The sequence below is a fragment of the Pogoniulus pusillus genome, chromosome 23, assembly GCF_015220805.1.
Source record: "Pogoniulus pusillus isolate bPogPus1 chromosome 23, bPogPus1.pri, whole genome shotgun sequence".
NCBI lineage: Eukaryota > Metazoa > Chordata > Aves > Piciformes > Lybiidae > Pogoniulus > Pogoniulus pusillus.
In genome coordinates, this window is record NC_087286.1 from 15,954,757 (window position 1) to 15,974,489 (window position 19,733).

Genomic DNA, 19,733 nt, shown 5'->3' on the forward strand with positions numbered 1-19,733 from the left:
CCAAGTTTTCTGCCCTTCCAGCAGAGGAAATCTTTTAGAGTATTGCTGGGAAGCTTTAAAGCTTCTTTGCTGTTTGCAAGTCACAAAGCATCATCAGGTTTGCTGGTCCACTCGCCCAGCTCTGAAACATCAACCTGGTGATGAGTCGTTGATGAACAGTTTGCAGTCAACTTTCTCATCTGCAAAGTACCAGCTCCGTGTCCTGATGGACAGGTTCTGATGCTTTGTAATCACGTTGCCAAGAGAGGTGCTTATTTGAATTCAGAGCCAGCAGCTGCTCCCATCTAGTCCCTGTGGCAGAACCAGACCTGTGCTGTCCAGGGGAAGGAGCAAAGCTCCTATGCAAAGTGAGCTGCTGGAAGCAGAGACTGCCTGCCTGCTGGCCAGACAACCTGCTGTCCTGCTTGTATCTGCTGCTCTCCACACCCTGGGAGGTTTTATGCTCCTTGCACAAATTGATCTTGGTTTTGGAGTGACTCTGACCAAGGTGTTGGTCTTGAAGCCCTTTTCTAGAATCAGTTTGCTTGCAGCAATGGCATCATCCAGCCTTTCTTGCAGGCATCAGGTTGTGCATCTCAGGAGGAGAATCACAGAGTTGTTTGGGCTGAAAAAGTCCTCTAAGATCATCCAGTCCAACCATCAACCCAACACCACCATGAGCATGAAGCCGTGTCCCCAGGTGCCATGTTCACACGTTTCTTGAACACCTCCAGGGGTGGTGAGTCCACCACCTCCTGCACAGCCCATCATTAAGCTGGTCTGGATTTCCCCAACATCCTTTCTCTCACAGCATGACTTCAGCACCCTCCCATTGCAGACATTTTTTCACAAGCCATGGTTGATGGTTGGATTCACTGACCTTGGGGAGCTTTTCCACCCCAAACAATTCTGTGATTCTATGAATAAAAAGAAAATAAATCACCTTTGAAGTGAAGCTGAAATTCTCATGTAAGGACAAGTCCCAACATTCTGGGAGCCACAGGTTTAGGATAAATGGGGAGCAGGATGAATTTGGAGGAGCTGACACAAGGACTAAGTGGCTGAGGTGAACTTTTGTAGTTAAACTTCTCCCTTTTCGTTTTTCAGGCCAGTGGCAATGAGAGGATATGGCCTGAAATTGTGCCGGGGGGTTTAGGTTGGATATTAGGAACATTTTCTTTCCTGCAAGAGTGGTCAGGCACTGGAACAGGCTGCCCAGGGAGGTGGTGGAGTCCCCATCCCTGGAAGTGTTCAAGAAATACGTAGCCATGGTACTTGGGGACATGGTTTGATGGCCATGCTGGTGTTGGGTTGATGGCTGGACTGATGCTCTTAGAGTGCTTTTGCAACTCAAGCGATTCTGTGACTCTACAAAGAAGAAAGAGGGGCTACAAAACACTCACAAAAAGGAGAACTCTTGAGTGATCTGCTCCCCTGAACCTGCCATCCTTCCCTTCCTCCCAAAGGCAGGGACTCTGCAGGCAGCTTTCTGCTGCTTGTGCTATTAAAGGAAAGCAGCTGACAGCAACAGCTGCCTGCTTGGCCTGTTTGGGCTGTGGCTTAGCACTCAACACCCAAGAGAGTAAGAAAGTGCTCTGCTACCAGCCCCACTTCTCATACCCTGCCCCCACTTGGTCTTTCCTTCTGTCCTCTGCCATGTGCAAGCAGGAGACTCTTCTCCCCCAAACTGGCCTTATTTGGGGCTGCTTTTCCTGGTGTGCAGCACAGAAAATCCTCTGCTGGGAGACAGCTTGGAACCAGCAACTAAGGCTGCTGTGGGCACTGTATGTGTGCAGAGTGGCAAATGAATAGGGACACTTCAGAGCTAAAAGGGACAGATCTGGGCAGAAGGTGAGCAGACCACTTCCTTCTCCTTGGATATGCACTTTTGGGCTTTGGAGGTGCCCTGTCAGCCTTTTAGGTCTCTCATTTCACTGCCTGTAGGGCTGTGAGGAGCTAGAGACATGCAGGTCCCTCACAGTTACTATCTATGAACTCATCTTCCATGTGGCTTTTTTGAAGGCCAGCCAAGCCCATTAATCCCCACCTTCTCCAGTCCCTAATCCCTGCTGGGGCTTAGAGGAAAGTTATTCTGGTGCTTGCAGAGAGCCTGCTCTGGCAGTGCCTCTCCTGCTGTAACTTAAGGCAAGTTTATTAATGGGACTTTTGATCAGCTTGGAAATGCTGCAGCTCCTAAGGCAGCTTGCAGAGCCCTGCCCCAGCTTCTGAGTGCTTCCTGGCAGAGAGGGTGCCCAAAGGGAGGGACTCAGCCCTCAGGCTGCTCCCTTATCTCATCTCCATGTGCTTCAGGGGAGTTAACAACAGGGACAAACACTGCCAGGGATTCTGGGGAGAGTGAGTGGAAGTGAAGTCAGAGTTGGAAGTGCTCTGCTGGGCTGATGTTTTGCAGCTGTGTCACTCTTCCTCCTCTCAACCTGGCAAGAATAGAATCATAAAAGTGTTCAGGCTGGAGAAGCCCTCAAAGATCACTGAGGCCAATCATCCACCCAACACCACCGTGGCCATTAAACCATGGCCCCAGGTGCCACGGTCACAGGTTTCTTGAACAACTCCAGGGGTGGTGACTCCACCACTTCCCTGGGCAGCCTGTTCTCATGCCTGACATTCTTGCAGCAAAGAAATTGTTCCTCACATCCAACCCAAACCTCCCCTGGCACAATTTCAGGCCATTTCTGACACTAGGGAGAAGAGACCCACCCCCACCTGGCTCCAACCTCCTTGCAGGGAGTTGCAGAGAGCAAGAAGGTCTCCCACCAGTCTCCTTTTCTCCAGGTTCAAGAACCCCAGTTCCCTCCCCTCAACTGCTCCTCACCATCTCTGTTCTCCAGCCCCTTCAGCAGCTTCCCTATCCTTCTTTGGACCTGCTACAGCCCCTCGATGTCCTTCCTGGAGTGAGAGGCTCAAATTCTGTATTCCAAACCATATCAATTTCTGGAGTGAAATCCAGCAAGGATGATCCTCTGGTTTAACCTGGCCACATTTTGTTCCACCATCCTCCTCACAGTTTAATGGCCATGGTGGTGTTGGCTTGAAGGTTGGACTCAATGACCTTAGAGGCCTTTTCCAACCCAAACAATTCCATGGTTCTATGATTTTACAGCTTTCCTCTGGCTGACCCAGGATCCCTGCCTCGTCATCTTTGGATCACTCTGATGAGCTGTCAGCTCTCCAAGCTGTGAAGGTCCTTATTGCTTTCTCAAGGGAAGTCTCCTCGATGGCAATGTTTTAGAGCTTGGATGTTCCTGTGCTGAGTGCATGTCATTTATAGACCCTAAATTAGCCAGAAGGCTGCTGGAGAAGGTGCTGAGAAGGGAATCAGCTCTCCAAGAGCTTTTTGTGTTGTAGCAATCCAGACATAAACCCATCAAGTACCCAAATCCACTTTCTCTCTCCTGGACACTTCTTTGGTCCTTCGTGGAGGCAGGAGGCACTTGCTGGAGGTGTGCACACACAGCTGGCCACTCCCTGCCTGTGTTTGTGGCTGGTCTGGAGGAGAAGGTGGGTTTGTACCACATGGCTCTTACTGAAACCCTGATGCTGCTGGAAGTCCAAACATGCTTTGGGAATGAGTAATGAGATCCTTTCTGTGGTGCCTTACATAAGAGGACCCTGGTGTGACAGGGAGCTTGGCAGCAAGAGGCTGTGGCAGGCTGGAGCTGGAAACCCTTGTTTTCTTTAGCCCACAGGAGCTGTAGGAGAGCTGCCCACTGGGCTCCAGTTTAAACAACTTGGCTTAAAACTGACAATTTTCACCAATTACATTTCTGGCCTCCTGCTGAACTGGTGGGAATCAACTGGTGAGGCTGCACCTTGAATCCTGGGCTCAGTTTTGGGGCCCTCACTGCAAGAAGCACACTGAGGGGCTGGAGCAGGTCCAAAGAAGGGCAATGAAGCTGGTGAAGGGTCTGGAGAAGAGATCTGGTGAGGAGCAGCTGAGGGACCTGGAGTTGTTGAGCCTGGAGAAAAGGAAGCCAAGAGGAGACCTTCTGGCTCTCTGCCACTCCCTGGAAGGAGAGGCAGAGATGCATTGTATGGAGCACGGAGGATGACTTTGCATCTCTGCTGCCTGCCCTCCTCTGCCCTGATGCCTCAGTGTCACCAAGTGCTCCTGAGAGCCTGGGCTAAGAACAGTGAGCTGACCTAGGAGAGCAGAAGCGGGAACTATGACCGAGCCTCTCCCTGGACTCAGAAGCTAAATTTAACAGAGCAAGTGGAGCTCAAGAGATCATTCCATACTCCTCAAACCTGGGTGTCAGGGTAACTGCTTCAGCCAGAGCAACCAAAGTGAGGAGACAGAGCTTTGTTTGGTGTTCCTCTTAGATGTGCTGCTCTTGGGAACAGACTTCTCCCACTTCTATGGCCACCTGCACTGGGCACTGCTGAAGCTGCACCCTGAATCATAGGGTCAGTTTTGGGCCCCTCACTGCATAGGACATGAAGGGGCTGGAGCAGGTCCAGAGAAGAGCAGTGAAGCTGGGGAAGGGTCTGAAGGACAGGGCTGATGAAGTGCAGCTGAAGCAGCTAAGGTTGTTGAGCATGGAGAAAAGGAGGCTGAAGGGGGAGCTTCTGGCTCTCTACAGCTTGCTGGAAGAAGGCTGGAGCCAGGTCAGAGTTGGTCTCTTCTCCTAAGGAACAAACAAAAGCACAAAGGAAAATGGCCTCAAGTTGCTCCAGGGGAGGTTTAGGTTGGACAATTTCTTCCTGTTCAGGGTTGCCAAGGCCTGGCCCAAGCTGCCCAGAGGAGCTGGTTCTGAAAAGGAGAGACTGGCTGAACTGGGCACAGAGCAGGAGCTCTGCAACAAGCTGCCAGGAGAGGACCTTTCAGATGAGCTAGGTCTGAGTCTCTGGATGGAGCTGATTCATCCAAGGGAGCAGGATGCCCACTGGGTACACAAAGATGCTGAGTGTAAAAAGGAGCAGATGGGGCAAACACTGGGTGGGACAGGTTGGCTGTTGCTAGGACATGAAGAGGTATAACCAGTGAAGGGAACAGGGATTATTTGCTGTGGAATCATTTCAAGATTCCATGGAATACCTAGCTAGAGGAAACCTCTTCTCCTTGTCTAGAGTCAGCTGTCACTGGGGGACTAATAAGTGTCTGCTCCTTTCTACACCTTCCTTCTGGGCAAAAGACTTACTCAACTTTCTTCAGGGAGGACTTGACTGTCTTCTGATGCTCTTCCAGAGATAGAAATCTTGAGTCATGCAGGTTGGGGTTACACCATCACTGCTGGTACTGCCACAAGGACCTGGGCAGCTGTCTCACAGATGAGGAATTACCAAAAGCATCTTTACACTGCTGCCTGCTGCAGCCTCAGTCCTGCCTTGGTGTTGCGCTTTCATCTGCAAAGTCATCTCATGTCTTCTGTTCTGCTGGTGCCTGATTTGCAAAGCTACAAAATAGCAGAACTTAAGGTATGTGAGGTCCCAAAAACCCAAAGGAGGGTCCAGGATGGGAGCAGAGTGGTTGGAAACTGCATGGTGGAAAAGGACCTGGGGAGTTTGTGACAGCTAGAGATGAGCCAATGTGTGCCTAAGGGGCCAAGAAGGGCACCAGCATTCTGGCAGGGATTCTCCCACTGTACCTGGCATTGGTGAGGCCACACCTCAAATCCTGGGGTCCTCCAAATTAAAGGTCATTGAGGAGCTGAAGCAGATCCAGAGAAGGACAATGAAGCTTGGGAAAGGTCTGCAAAACAGATCTGGGGAGAAGCAGATGAGGGACCTGAGGGGAGACCTCCTGGCTCTCTACTACTCCTTGCAAGGAGGCTGGAGTCAGGTGGGAGTTTGTCTTTTCTTCCAAGGAACAAGTGACAGGACAAGAGGAAAGGGCCTCAAGTTGCCCCAGGGCAGGTTTAGGTTGGACATCAGAAGAAAATTCTTGACTGAAAGAATTCTCAAAGACTGGCCCAGGGAGGTGGCTGAATCCCCATCCCTGGATGGGTTTCAAAGCTGCAGAGATGTGGTGCTGAGGGACACGGTTTAGCTCCAGCCTTGGTGGAGTTAGGGAGTGGTTGAACTGAATGACCTCAAGGAGTTTTTCCTACCAAAATGGTTCTGTGATTCTGATGAAGGTTCTTGGATGCTCCCTGCACACCCCTGACCTCCTTCCATCTGAACAGAAGTGGAATAGGAAGCATCTGTCTTGCTAAGCTGGTCAAGACATGAATATGCTTCAGGATTTGCTTCCTACCCTCAGGCAGAAGCTCTGCAGAAGCTTCTTTTCCTTCTGTCTTGGCTAACTCTGTAATCCCCAAACTGGGAATCCGGGAATTAGTGGAGTTTGGCTCTGACACTAGAGACTGAAAGCTGAGAAATTGCTTCTAGCCCATTTCTGGTGGACCCTGTTGGGCCGGTGAATGCTTCCCATAGCTTGTGGTGCACTGGGTTGGAGCAGCCAGGTGCTGGCCAGGGCTTTCCCTGGGTTGGAAGTGCCAGATCTGAGGCTGCTGCTTTGCCTCTTCATACACAGATTCTGCTTCCCCTCTTAAGTGAAATCTTGACATGGAAATGTCCTGCTGAGAAGTCTCCATGACCTTATTATTTTTCCCCAGAAGCTAGGTTGCTTCAGTGTCCCAGTTCCTGCCTGGGTCAGGGACACAGCCATTGTCCCTGCTGCTTTATGACAAGCAGGTCACAAAGTGCTGTCTCAGACATGTGGACCAAAAAAGCCTCATGATGTGAACCCATCAGTTGTTTGTGGTGGAATATTCCTGTGCTGGAGGATGGTCTGGCTGAGGTTAGCCTTGATTTGGGCTGAAGAATTCCAAACTGCTTCCCTGACCCCACTCACAGCAGCTCTGGAGGTGTTTTCCATTCATGGAAGCACAGTTCATAGAACCATGGAATGCTTTAGGTGGGAATGCTTCAGGGCCTTTATGGACACCAACAAGAAGTGCAGTTTGCTGCTTGCAGCCTGGTCTGGCTCCAAGTTTGACCTTTTATTGTTCAAAAAGAAAAAAGACTGAATTGAGCTGCCTTAGTTTCCATAAGAGGACAGGCCCAGGGGTGTCAGTGCCTGCCATTGTTGGCCAGGAATGTGCAGCATGGCCTTGCCCAGGCTGCAGCCCTAGGTACGGCCCCGGACTGCTGACCAAGAATTTCCTGCAGCTCAAGGAGTAGGAGCCTTTGTGTTTTTGGAACAAGAGGATCTGTGTTCTGCCACTGCCATCTCAGTGACCCTGGAGTGCTGCTGCGTGGCTGCTTGGGCCAGCTCTTCATTAACCACCCCACACAAGCAGCCATTGTGTCTTCCTGGGAGGGCTTCAGCCTCCTCAGGCCTGCACTTCTCCATCTTCAGCTCTGCTGCTGCTTTCTTCACAACGTTGCTTGGGGCCGAGCCTCAGCGTTGTGTGCAGCAGCTGGAGGGCCAGGATTCTGCCCCTCTGCTCTGCTGAGACCTCACCTGCACTGCTGGGGTCAGCTCTGGAGTCCTCAAGCAGCACAGCACAGGCAGGAACCTGCTGCAGCAGGGCCAGAGGAGGCCACTGCAGTGCTGGAAGGGTTGGAAGCCCTCTGCTTTGAGGCCAGACTGGGAGAGTTGGGATTCTCCTGGAGAAAAGAAGGCTCCAGGGAGACCACCTGGTGGCCTTGCAGTGCTTCAAGGGGCTGAGCAGAAAGCTGGGGACAAAGTTTTGAGCAGGGCCTGTTGTGACAGGACAAGGGGTGGATGAGGTAAGCTAAAAGAGGGAGATTTACACCAGTGACACGCTGGTGTTACCAGAACACGCTTAGCAGGGGCCTGGTTCTTTGCACCTCCTTTGCAATTCAGGAGATGGATTTTGTTCCCCCTGGGGCAACCTCACAGCAGAGACCATGGAGATGGAACATTCTGTGGCAGGAGAGGTGCTGGTGCCTACACACAAGGAGGAAAGACAAAACTCCCCAAGTCCTCTCAACACAAGGCAGGAGCTCAGAATTTTACATCTGTTGAACACACTTGGGCACCTCCACAACCAGAACTCAGGTGTCTGGTACAAGAGGTGATGAAAGGCTTTGCTGGAAGCCTGGGAAGTAAACACTGCCTGTCTGTGATCTGAGAGCCAGGCCCTCCTGCTTGCTCATGGAACAGCTTCCCAACAAAGACAGAACAATAATTTAGCTTCAGATTGCCATGTGAAGCAGGGAAAGGTCCAGTGAGTCACCATAAAGCTCCCAGCGTGGGGAACAGCCCCATTCAGAGGGACCCAGGCACACTCACAGCCTCCAGCTCCAGGGTTCTTGCAGAGCAGAGGCTTCCTCCATCAGCAAGGCAATTGTCTGGGAGAAAGAAATGATCTCAGCATCCATCCCTGCTCTGCCAGAGCACAAGGCCATGCAGACCCACTGGAGGCAACATTGCCAGCCACCTGCTCTGGCTCCAGCACCTCCCATGGTGGGCTGGGGGGTAAAAGAGAAAGCACAGGGGGAGAGCAGTGCCCAGGAATCTGCCCAATAGCAATCAGAGCCAGCATCATGGAAGGAGTTGGGTAGGAAGGGACCTTCAAAGCTCCTCCAGCCCAATCTCCTGCAGTCAGCAGGAACACCTGCAACTAGAGCAGGTTGCTCAGAGCCCCACACAACCTGACCTGCAATGGTTCCAGGGATGGGCATCTCCCTTCTCTCTCCAATCTGAACCTCCCTCTTGCAGCTCAAACCACCCCCCTTGTCCTGTCACAACAGACCCTGCTCAAAAGTCTGTCCCCAGCTTTCTGATCTGCCTTCTGAAGCACCGAAAGATCAGCAGAAGGTGTCCCTGGGGCCTTCTCTTCTCCAGGCTGAACAACCCCAGCTCTAAGCCTGGCCCCACAGCAGAGGACACAGCTGGCTCTGGGCTGGCAGCGCTCAGTGCCAAGTCACGTCCAGCTCTGCACCCCCCAGCACTCCAAGTCCTTCTCCACAGACAAGCCCAGACTGACACTGGTGGTTGCTGGGACACACGCACAAGACCTTGCACTTGGTCTTGTTGCACCTCAGGAGGCTCAGAGGGTTCCACCTCCTCAGCCTGCCCAGGTCCCCTTGGGTCACTACCAGGTATTTAAGCTGCAAGCCCAGCCAGAAGCTCTGCTAGACAAGAAGTCAACACAAGCACGTTGCTGTCTCCTTCACAAGGGCATTTATCAGACTCTTGAACCCAGCACATTCCAAAAGCACGATGTCATCCCAGACTGACAAACTCCACCAAGCCAAAGGTTAGGTGCCAGCCCTTTCTGCTTCCTCTGGCCTTGCAGCTTATCCCTTTTGAGCCCAAGGGATGCCAGCCTGGCCCTTAAGCTGCTGCCCTCTCTCCCTCCCACCCTCCAGCAGCAGCCCAGTTTAATTCTCCCCAAGCAGGGAACCACTCCTGCTCTCACGTGATGGTTATTCTTAGAGAGGATCCCAGGGATTGAGCTAAGTTCAGTCCTGCAGTTGGCCAAGAGCCATAAGAGCATCACAGAGCAACTCCCACCAGAAAAGGGAGCAGCACTATGCAGGATGGAGAGGTTGGAGACAAAAAAAGAGACAGGTTATGCAAGGCAGTCCTAGGTAACCACAGTCATAGAATCGTTTGGGCTGGAAAAGCCCTCTAAGAGCATCCAGTCCAACCACCAACCCAACACCAGCATGGCCATCAGACCACGTCCCCTAGTGCCATGGTCACACAGTTCTTGAATACCTCCAGGGACAGGGACTCTACCACCTTCCTGGGCAGCCTGCTCCAGTGCCTGACCACTCTTGCAGCAAAGAAATTTTTCCTCATGTCCAGCCTAAAACTCCTCTGGCCCAATTTCAGGCCGTTTCCTCTCATTCTATCATCTGATACCAGGCACAGGAGATCAGGGCTCTCAGCCTTTGCTCCTCACACAGATGCTCCAGGCCCTTCAGCAGCTTCCCAGTCTCCACTGGACTCTCTCCAGCAGTTTCCTGTCTCTCTTGACCTGGGAAGCTCAGAACTGGACCCAGGACTCCAGAGGTGGCCTCATGAGAGCAGAGTAAAGGAGGAAGAGAACCTTCCTTGGTCTGCTGGCCACAGTCTTCTTCATTCACCCCGGGAGACCAGTGGCCTTTGTTGCCATGAGGGCACATCGCTGGCTTGTGGGCAACTTGTTGTTCCCCAGCACTCACAGGTCCTTCTCTGTGCAGCTGCTTCCCAGCAGCTCACCCCTCAGCTGTGCTGCTGCAGGGGGTTGTTCCTCCCAGGGACAGGACCCCACATCTGTCCTTGCTGACTCAGAAGTCCTCATTTCAATCCACTCACACCCTTGCATATTTGGGGTCTGAGGAGGAGGCCACAGGGGGCAGAAGGCTCTTTTCTGAAATGAATTGATTCAGAAGAACAGATTTGTCCTTCCAACACCTCTGCAGGAAGCCAGCAGAGGAGGAAGGGAGTAGCTACAGCAGTTTCACCACTATTGTATTTACGTTTCCGTGCCCTTGATAACAAACACCTCCAAGGGTGGCTGAGGTGCAAAGTTTGGGTTAGAACACAAATGCTGAGCTTTTGGGAAAGAAAGAGCAACATCCCCACTCCTGAAGAGGCCAAAAAGAGGCAGAGATGTGGTTCTGAATGACCTGGTTTAGCACCAGCCTTGGCACATTTAGAGAATGGTTGGACTGGATGAGCTTAAAGGTCTGTCCCAACTCTAATGATTCTGGGGAGTAAACTCACCCAACCTGGCTGTCAACACTGCCAGCCTTGGAGCCTCCACAACGTCTCTGGGCAACCTGTTCCAGTGCCTCACAAGAATTCCTCCTAAAGTCTCATCTTAATCCATCTTCCAGTGTGAAGCCATCAGCCCTTGTCCTGCCACTCCACAGCTTTGCACAAAGTCCCTCTCCAGCTCTCCTGGAGCCCCCTTCAGATACTGGAAGGCTGCTCTAAGGTCTCCTTGGAGCCTTCTCTTTTCGGGGCTGAACAGCTCCAACTCTCTCAGCCTGGCCTCATGGGAGAGGTGAATTTCTGAATGAAAATCTGAGCTGCACAAGTCCCTGCTCTGTGAAGTTCTCAATTTATTTCTCCACTAGGTCATCCTACAAGACCCAGTCAGCACCAGACTCACGAAAACACCTCCTCCATCCTGCCTCTTCTCCTGGGCTTCTCCAAAGGAGGAAGTTGGGAGGAAGTTGCCTCTATTCATCCAGGGCAGTCAATGAGCACGGATAGAATGTTCCCGGATAAATGACTCTGGGAGTAATTTTGAGCTGCTGAATACAGCCTGTGGGAAACACCTGCTTGGGCTCCATGTCCTGAAACCACAGAATGACACACTGTGAGAGGTACCATGAGGCACCACTCCACCATTCCTGGGACTGCCCAGGCACCTCACTCTCTAATGCACCTTTTTGTGCAGTGGAGAAGGAGGAAAAGACAAACACAGCAACTCAGCCACTTGGACAGCCTGGAAGTGAACAACATGACCCAGCTTACAGAAGTCTGAAATCAATTCCAGACATCCACAGACATTATAACAGAGTCAGAGAATGCATCAGGTTGGAAGGGACCCTCAAAGCTCATCTGATGCAATCCCCCTGCAGTCAGCAGGGACACCTCCAACTAGAGCAGATTGCTCAGGGCCCCATCACGTTTGACACTGAACACCTGTAGAGATGGGGCCTCCACCATATCCCTGAGCAACCTGTTCCAGCATCTCACCACTCTCACTGTAAAGAGCTTCCTCTCTACACCCAACCTAAATCTGCCCTGCTCCAGTTCCAAAGCCTTGCCCCACGCCCTGTCACCACAGGCCCTTCCAAACAGTCCCTCCCCAGCCTTCCTGTGAGTCCCCTTCAGATATGCAAATACAGCCCTAATGCCTTCCTGGAGCCTTCTCTTCTTCAGGCTGAACAGGCCCAACTCATCAAGAAGGTGCTCCAGCCCTCTGATCACCTTCATGACCCAACTCTGGACCCACTCCATGTCCCTCTTAACCCACACTGGTCAAAGGTAAGAGAAATGTCAAGGGAGGGGAAAGAGCAGCTGGAGACTGGGACGTGCAGGAAGGGCACTTCCACTTGTCTCAGCTGCACGCAGCGCTCCCTCCCTGCGGAAGGTGACAGTGCACCTCCCATGACCTCTTTAGCTCTATCTATCCAGGCCACAGCAAAAAGCTCACCCCTCCCCTGCCAGAGGAGATAAGCCATCTTTTCTGGCTTTTAGTCAAACAGCTTTTAGAGAAGGACTTAAGATGGTTTGGCAGGCAGCCACAGGCCACAGCATAAACAAGGGGTGGTGGAGCTGCCCCAGCCTGGCTCCAGTCACATCCTGAGCATTATGTGAGAGCCCACCTGCAGCACTGCAGCACTTCTGGCACCCCCAGCACCAGAGGGACATGGAACTGCTGGAGTGGGTCCAGAGGGGGCCACAAAGGTGATCAGAGGGCTGGAGAGCCTCCTCCGTGTGGACAGGCTGAGAGAGTCGGGGCTGCTCAGCCTGGAGAAAAGAAGGCTCCGGGGAGACCTTAGAGCAGCCTGCCAGTAGCTGAAGGGGCTGCAGGAGAGCTGGGGAGGGACTTTTGACAAGGGCTGGGAGTGACAGGATAAAGGGCAATAGCTCTGAGATGGAAGAGGGGAGATTGAGACTGGAGATGAGGAAGAAATTCTTTCCAGTGAGGGTGGTGAGACACTGGCACAGGTTCCCCAGGGAGGTTGTAGATGTCCCCTCCTTGGAGGTGTTCAAGGCCAGGTTAGATGGGATCTTCAGCAACCTGGGTTAGTGGGAGGTGTCCCTGCCCATGGCAGAGGGATGGAACTGGATGATCTTTAAGGCCCCTTCCAACCCAAACCGTTCTAGTATTCCATGAATCTATGAATCAGCTCCTCTGGAGAGACAGGACCTTGCACCTTGGGTGTTCTCTCTGCACCTGACACTTAAGGAGACTTGAAAAAAAGAGGTATTTTAGGAACAGCTTTGATGCTGTACGCATAACAGCTTCAGGAGATGTGTGAGGCTACTGTCACCTCCAGCCCGTTTGAGAACATTTTAGCTGACACAGTTGGTGAGCTGAAAGCAGCTGTGACTGAACTGCAGGCAGGTGACTCTGTGCTCCTGACAGCCAGGACTCGCTGCCAGAGCCACAGGAACGGCTCCTGCTGCTCTCTGTGAGCCTAGGCTCTGTGTTCCACTGCATCCACCCTGGACTACCTCAACCTGAAGGCAGGAGGAGCGTCAGCAGGCTGCCAGGACTTCAAGAAACAGGCACAGTCTGACAACAATCACAGGATTCCTTTGGCTGTAAGAGACCTTTATGAGCAAGCCCAACCATTAAGCAAATCACTGGCACAATGATCCAACTGCAATGCAGGAGACACTTGGGTCACTCAGTCCATACAAGTGTGGAATCACAGAGGGGTTTGGGCTGGAAGGGACCTTCAAAGCTCCTCCAGTCCAAACCCCTGCAATCAGCAGGGACATCTGCAACTAGAGCAGGTTGTTCAGAACCCCAAACAACATGACCTGGGATGGTTCAGGTGTGGGGCATCTCCCACCTCTCTGGCAACCTGGGCCAGGCTCTCACTATCAGAAGTTCCTTCCTCACATCTAGTCTTCTTTGAATTCAAACCATCTCCTCTGGTCCTGTCACAACAGGCCTTGTTCAAAATCTGTCCCCAGCTTTCTGATTGGTGTCTTGAAGCACTGAAACACCACCAGAAGGTGTCCCTGGAGCCTCTTCTTCTCCAGGCTGAACAACCCCTACTCTGTCAGTGCAGCCTCACAGCAGAGGGCTTCTCCCCTCATTGCTGTGGTCCTTCAAAATAGGCAACATGTGAGAACAATGATTGCCACAGCAATCTAACCACAATGCAGAAGACATTTGGGACCCTCAGTCCATACAAACATTATGAAGCAATTACAATTCCTTCACTAGAACAACTTGTGTGAGCACCTGCACCAGCTCTGTGCTGAAGAAAGACACAGAGCTGAGGCTTTTGGGTCTGGAGAAGGGCAGGCTGAGGGGAGATCTCATCAATGCTGATCAATACTGAAAGGGTGGGTGGCAGCGAGAGGGCACCAGGCTTGGTCAGTGGTGCTGAGACAGAACAAGGGTTAACAGGTACAAACTGGAACGTGAGAAGCTCCATGTAAACACGAGGAGGAACTTTTTGAATTTAAGGGTGTTGGAGCCCTGAAGCAGGCTGTACAGAGAGGTGGTGGAGTCTCTTTATCTGGAGAGCTTCCAAACCCACCCATGTGTGCTGCTGTGTGAGCTTCTCTAGGTGACTCTGCTCTGGCAGGGGCTGGACTGGATGATGTCCAGAGGTCCCTTCCAGCCCCTGTGCTCCTGTAACTCGAGTCTTTGGCTACAAGAGGTGATGAAGGGATTGCTGGAAGCCTGGGAAGCAAGCATTGCCTGTCTGTGGCTCTCCTGCTTGCTCATGGAACAGCTTCCAAACAAAGAAAGGCTCGCCCCAGAGCCAGTCTAACCCTCTGCTTGTCCCAGCCAGGCACAGCTGCTGTGCCACAGCTTTGCTCCCTAGCTTCCCTGTTCCAGAACCATTCTTCCCAAGCAGATGTGGGTTGGGATCTATGCCCAGGCACTGCTATACCCCAGGAGGGCTCATACCTCAAATGCAGGTGCTCCCTTCAGCGGGTCCGGCAGGCCTCAGAAGCTGCTTATCTGCAAAACACAAAGAGGGCAGGATTGAGAGGGAGCCACAAGCTTACAGAGCACTTGGACCTCAGCTGTTAGGGCTGCCTAGGAGCTGATTTGCCTTACTCAACATTAACTAAAACTTGAGGAGTTCTGCTGAAGCCCCACCACAGTGACCAAGGCAGCTCTGACAGGAACACAGGACCCAGCTGTCATCATCAAGAGCAGCTTTGAGAAGGACTTTGGGGTGCTGATTGATGACAAATTCAATGTGAGCCAGCAATGATCACTGGCAGCCCAGAGCCAACCATGTCCTGGGCTACATCACAAGAAGTGTGACCAGCAGGACCCCTTGCTCTGCTCTGATCAAACCCACCTGGACCACTGCGTCCAGTTCTGGTGCCCCCAGCAGGGGATCTACTCGATGCTCAGCAAGAACTAAAGGGTGGGGGGCAAGAGGATGGGGCCAGACCTTTGTCAGTGGTGCCCAGGGACAGGACAAGGGGCACCACACTGGAACCCAGGAGGTTCCACCTGAAGAGGAGAAACATCTTTGGTGTGAGGGTGCTGGAGCCCTGGCCCAGGTTGCCCAGGAAGGCTTCAGTGAGTCCAGAGTGATTTCTTTGACAGATCAGCTCCAAGAGCAGGTGTGGCAGCCAAATTTCTTTATGTGCTGGGTTTGTCTCTAAGACAGACTTCACCTTGTTCCTTCCTGGATTAAACTAAGGAGGACTGCAAGCATTGACAGAAGTGATGGTGAACAGCAGGAAAAAAGAGTCATGCAGCACCTGGCCAGCACATCCTGACTCATGTTCCACCCCCAGCCATTGCTGTTTCCCAGTTTGGAGCAATGTTTCCCAGAAACATCTTAATACCAAGAGATTTCTGTCCTCACATCACAGGCCTGGTGCCAGCTTTGCAGCTTTATTTGTGCCCAGCACCGGTTTCGTGCCACTGAGGAGGAAGAGCAGCACAGCAGGAGGAAAAGCCCCACACTCCAAGAGGAGAAGCTCCACGCTCCAGGAGGAGAAGGAGGAGAAGCCCCACAGAGAGATTTAGGAGAAGGAGGAGGAGAAGGCATCTCTCATTTCGTTTCCATCCCACATCTCACCCACTCTTTATCTTGCCCACACTATCACAAACAGGTCGTGCCTGGTGTGTACACAGCCCCAGCACGTCTCCTAGCCCCATCTCATCCAGTTGCACATCCCACACCAGTTGTTCTTGTTCCTCAGCTCTGCTGCTTCCCAAGCTCCCTGCACTTTTATCACCAAACATTTCAAGGCTTCTCCTAACTTCAGCCTGCTTTCTGCATATGTTCCCCCTTCACGGATTCACAGATTGCACTGGGTTGGAAGGGACCTTCACAGCTCATCTTGTCCAACCCCCTGCAGTCAGCAGGGACACCTCCAACTAGACCAGGCTGCCCAGGGCCACATCAGGTCTGACCCTGAATGTCTCCAGGGACAGGGCCTCAGCCACATCCTTGGGCAACTTGTTCCAGTATTTCACCACTTTCATTGTAAAGAGCTCACTCTTAATGTCCAACTTAAATGCCCCCAGTTTCAAACCACTGCCTCTCATGCTGTCATCCCAGGCCCTTCCAAACAGTCCCTCCCCAGCCTTCCTATATGTCCCCTTCAGATATTCAAATGCAGAGAGTTTCCTGTTGTCCCAGCCTCTGAATAAAGAGCCTTCTTTAAGCAGTCCCCAGCTGAGCTCTACAGGGAGTAGGAAGAGGACTGGAGATGCAGAGGTGAGTGGGGTGGCACCTGGTACAGCTCCAGTGCTCCCCATGCAAAGCAAGATCAGGCAGCTGGATGTGGAGCCTTGTGATGAGTCACCAATGCAAGGTGGGCACAAAACCTGGAGAGTAGTCACAGAGTCATGGAAGTGTTTGGGCTGGGGAAGCCCAGGGAGTCCAACTATCAACCCAACACCACCATGGCTACCAAAACATGGCCCCAAGTACCATGGCCACATGTTTGCTGAACACTTTCAGGGATGGGGACTCCACTGCCTCCCTGCGAAGCCTGGTCCAGTGCCTGACCACTCTTGCAAGAAAGAAATTGTTCCTCATGTCCAACCCAAACTTCCCCTGGCACAAATTCAGGCCATTTCCTCTCATTCTAACACCTGATACTAGGGAGAAGAGACCAATCCCCACCTAGCTCCAGGCTCCTTTCAAGAAGGTGCAGAGAGCCAGAAGGTGTCCTCTAAGCCTTCTTTTCTCCAGGCTCAACAACCCCAGGTCCCTCAGCTGCTCCTCACAAGACCTGTTCTTCATACCCTTCACCAGCTTCTCTGGACATGCTCCAGCACCTCAATGCCTTTCCTGTAGTGAGGAAATGCATCTCAGATTTGCATCCCAGTCCTTTCCTAGAGGAATAATGCCAGCAGCAAGACACACAGAACACCCTGACACCAGGAAAGATGCCTTCAGAGCTCCTATATCATCTCCTTGCCTCTACCCAACTCAATAAGATCCTGAACCAAGACCTGCTTCAAGAATACAAGATGGACTTCTTATCTTCATGGGTGCCACTGCCAAGTATTCAAAGAGTTTTTGTTCAGTCCCAAATTCTTGTTCCCACACTTACAGGAGGCATCTCAGATAGAGTGATAGCATTTGAAAGAGACTGCTTGGAGATTTGAATCTAGGCTCTGTGAACTTCTCCCATGAGAGAAGGGAAGCACTCAAGTTAGGCTGATCATTTCAAGTCTTCAAAGCACAAGATGCAGTTCCACCAGACTCTAAGAGTCCAGGGGAGGTTTAGGTTGGACATCAGGAAAAGAAGAGTGGTCAGGCATTGGAACAGGCTGCCCAGAGAGGTGGAGTCACCATTCCTGGAGACATTGAAGAAATGTATGGACACGATGCCTGGGGACATGGTCCAATGGCCATAGCGGTGTTAGGTTGATGACTGGACCCAATGATCTCAGAGGGCTTTTCCAAACAATTGAATGACTCTGTGGTCTTCCAGAGGAACTTCCAGCAAGTCAAACTCTGCTGGTAATCCCTCAACTCTGACTACTGGGAGTAAGAGATCAGCCATCCCAACTCCAGGCAGCACAGGGAAGAATCATAGAAGAGTTTGGATTGGAAGGGATTTCGGAGATCATCTACTCCAACCTTCCTGCCACAAGCAAGGATGTCCTTCAACTAGACTTGGTTGTCCAAGGCCTCATCCAACCTGCTGGTGAACACTTCTAGGGAGGAAGCACCCATAACCACTCTGGGAAACCTATTCCAGAGTCTCACCACCCTTCTACTGAAGAACTTCTTCCTAAGATTCAGTCTAACTCTGCTCTCCCTCAGCTTAAAACCATTCCCTCTTGTTCTGTCCCTAGACACCCTTATGAAAAGTCTCTCTCCAGCCTCCCTGTAGAATGCCTTCAGCCATTGGCAGGCTGCTCTACAGTCCCCCTGGGGTCTTCTCTTCTTCAGGTTGAACAACTCCAGCTCCCTCAGCCTATCCTCACAGCAGAGGATATCCTCATAGCAGCCCTTAGATCATCTTTGGATGATGAAGAAGAAAAGTCCTGCACTGTAACGCAAGCAGATACTCTTCAGCAATACCCCCATCAAATCCTAACTAAAGGGGACAGGCTTGAATAGAAAGAGTCTTCTGCAGGAATTGAGGTTGACAAAGTGAAAGCCCAGCAAGGTTCACACAAGCAGACAGTAAATAAGCAGCTGCACAAGCGTGGCTGTGTTCATGGTGCAGTGGAGTCTCATCTGTCAAGAGCAATTTGAATAAGTGAAACCAAAGGCAGTTGCTTCTAGAAAGTTGGAAGAGTGACTCAGGGGTTGCCAAATCACCAGCGTCAAGGACCAACCAAGGACCTTCCAGAATGATCCTGAAAGCACCAGAAACACTCAGGAAGCTCTAATGTCAACAGCCAGTGGCCTTTGCTTAGCTAGAGTAGAACCAAAGAGTGTGGGGACAGTGGTAATGTGTCAACTGTGCTGCAGAATCCCTGAACCCCTGCATGGAGGGGTAGGAAGGGACATCTGGAGATCATCCAGCCCAACTCCCTGCTAAAGCAGGGGGCACCCACGGCAGCTTGCCCAGGAGCACAATGGCCAGGGAGGGTTGGAAGCTCTCCAGACAAAGAGACTACACAACTTCTCCAGGCAGCCTGCTCCAGGGCTCCAGCACACTCTCGCCAAAGAGGTTTCTCCTTCTCTTCAGATGTCACATCCTGGGTTCCAGTTTCAGCCCATTGTCCTGTCCCTGAGCACCACTGACAAAAGTCTGGCCCTATCCTCCTGCTCTCCATCCGTTAGCTCTTGCTGAGCATTGATCAGGTCCCCTCTGGGGCTGCTCCTCTCCAGGCTCAACAGCCCCAAGGCTCTCAGCCTTTGCTCCTCACAGTTCCAGAGTGACAGGAAACCTCCAGAGTGAGTTCAATGGAGGCTATGAGGATGATTAAGGGACTGGAGCATCTGTCTGATGAGGAAAGGCTGAAGGCCCTGGGGCTGTTTAGTCTGCAGAAGAGAAGGCTGAGAGGGAACCTTATCGCTGTCTGCAAATATCTGAAGAGTGGGCACTGGGGATGGAGCCAGGCTCTTTTCGGGGGCAGTACGAGGGGTAATGGATGTGAACTCAGTCACAGAAAACTCTGTCTCAGCATGAGAAAAAATTTCTTTACTGTGAGGGTGCTGGAGCCCTGAAGCAGGCTGCCCAGAGAAGCTCTGGAATTAGCCTTCTCTGGAGACATTCAAAACCTTCCTGGATGTGTTCCTGTGTGGGTTGCCCTAAGCAGTCCTGCTTTGCAGGTTTGGACTCGATGATCTATGGAGATCACTTCCAATCCCTTACATCCTATGATAGAATGGTTTGGGTTGGAAGGGACCTTAAAGACCATCCAGTTCTAACCTCCTGCCATGGGCAGGGACACCTCCCACTAGCCCAGGTTGCTCAAGGGCCCATCCAACCTGGTCTTTAACACCTCCAAGGAGGGGACATCCACAACCTACCTGGGCAACCTGTGCCAGTGTCTCACACACTCATGGGAAAGAATTTCTTCCTAATCTCCAGTCTAGGGCTCCCCTCTTCCAGCTCAAAGTCATTCCCTCCCATCCTGTCACTACCCTTGCAAAAAGTCGTTCTCCAGCTCCCCTGTAGTGCCCTTCAGGTATGGGAAGGCCACCAGAAAGTTTCCCTGGAGCCTTCTCATCTC

General features: G+C 52.0%; 1 protein-coding gene across 10 annotated transcripts in view; it reads right to left on the minus strand.

Moving 5' to 3' along the window:
* MAP4 (microtubule associated protein 4) overlaps window positions 1-19,733 on the minus strand; it is a 136,808-nt gene that overhangs the window by 96,827 nt on the left and 20,248 nt on the right. For all 10 annotated transcript variants that reach the window (XM_064162718.1, XM_064162721.1, XM_064162717.1 and 7 more), the window contains one exon: window positions 14,520-14,573. The gene's annotated coding sequence lies outside the window, so the exon portion shown is untranslated. The remainder of the gene's footprint in view (window positions 1-14,519; window positions 14,574-19,733) is intronic.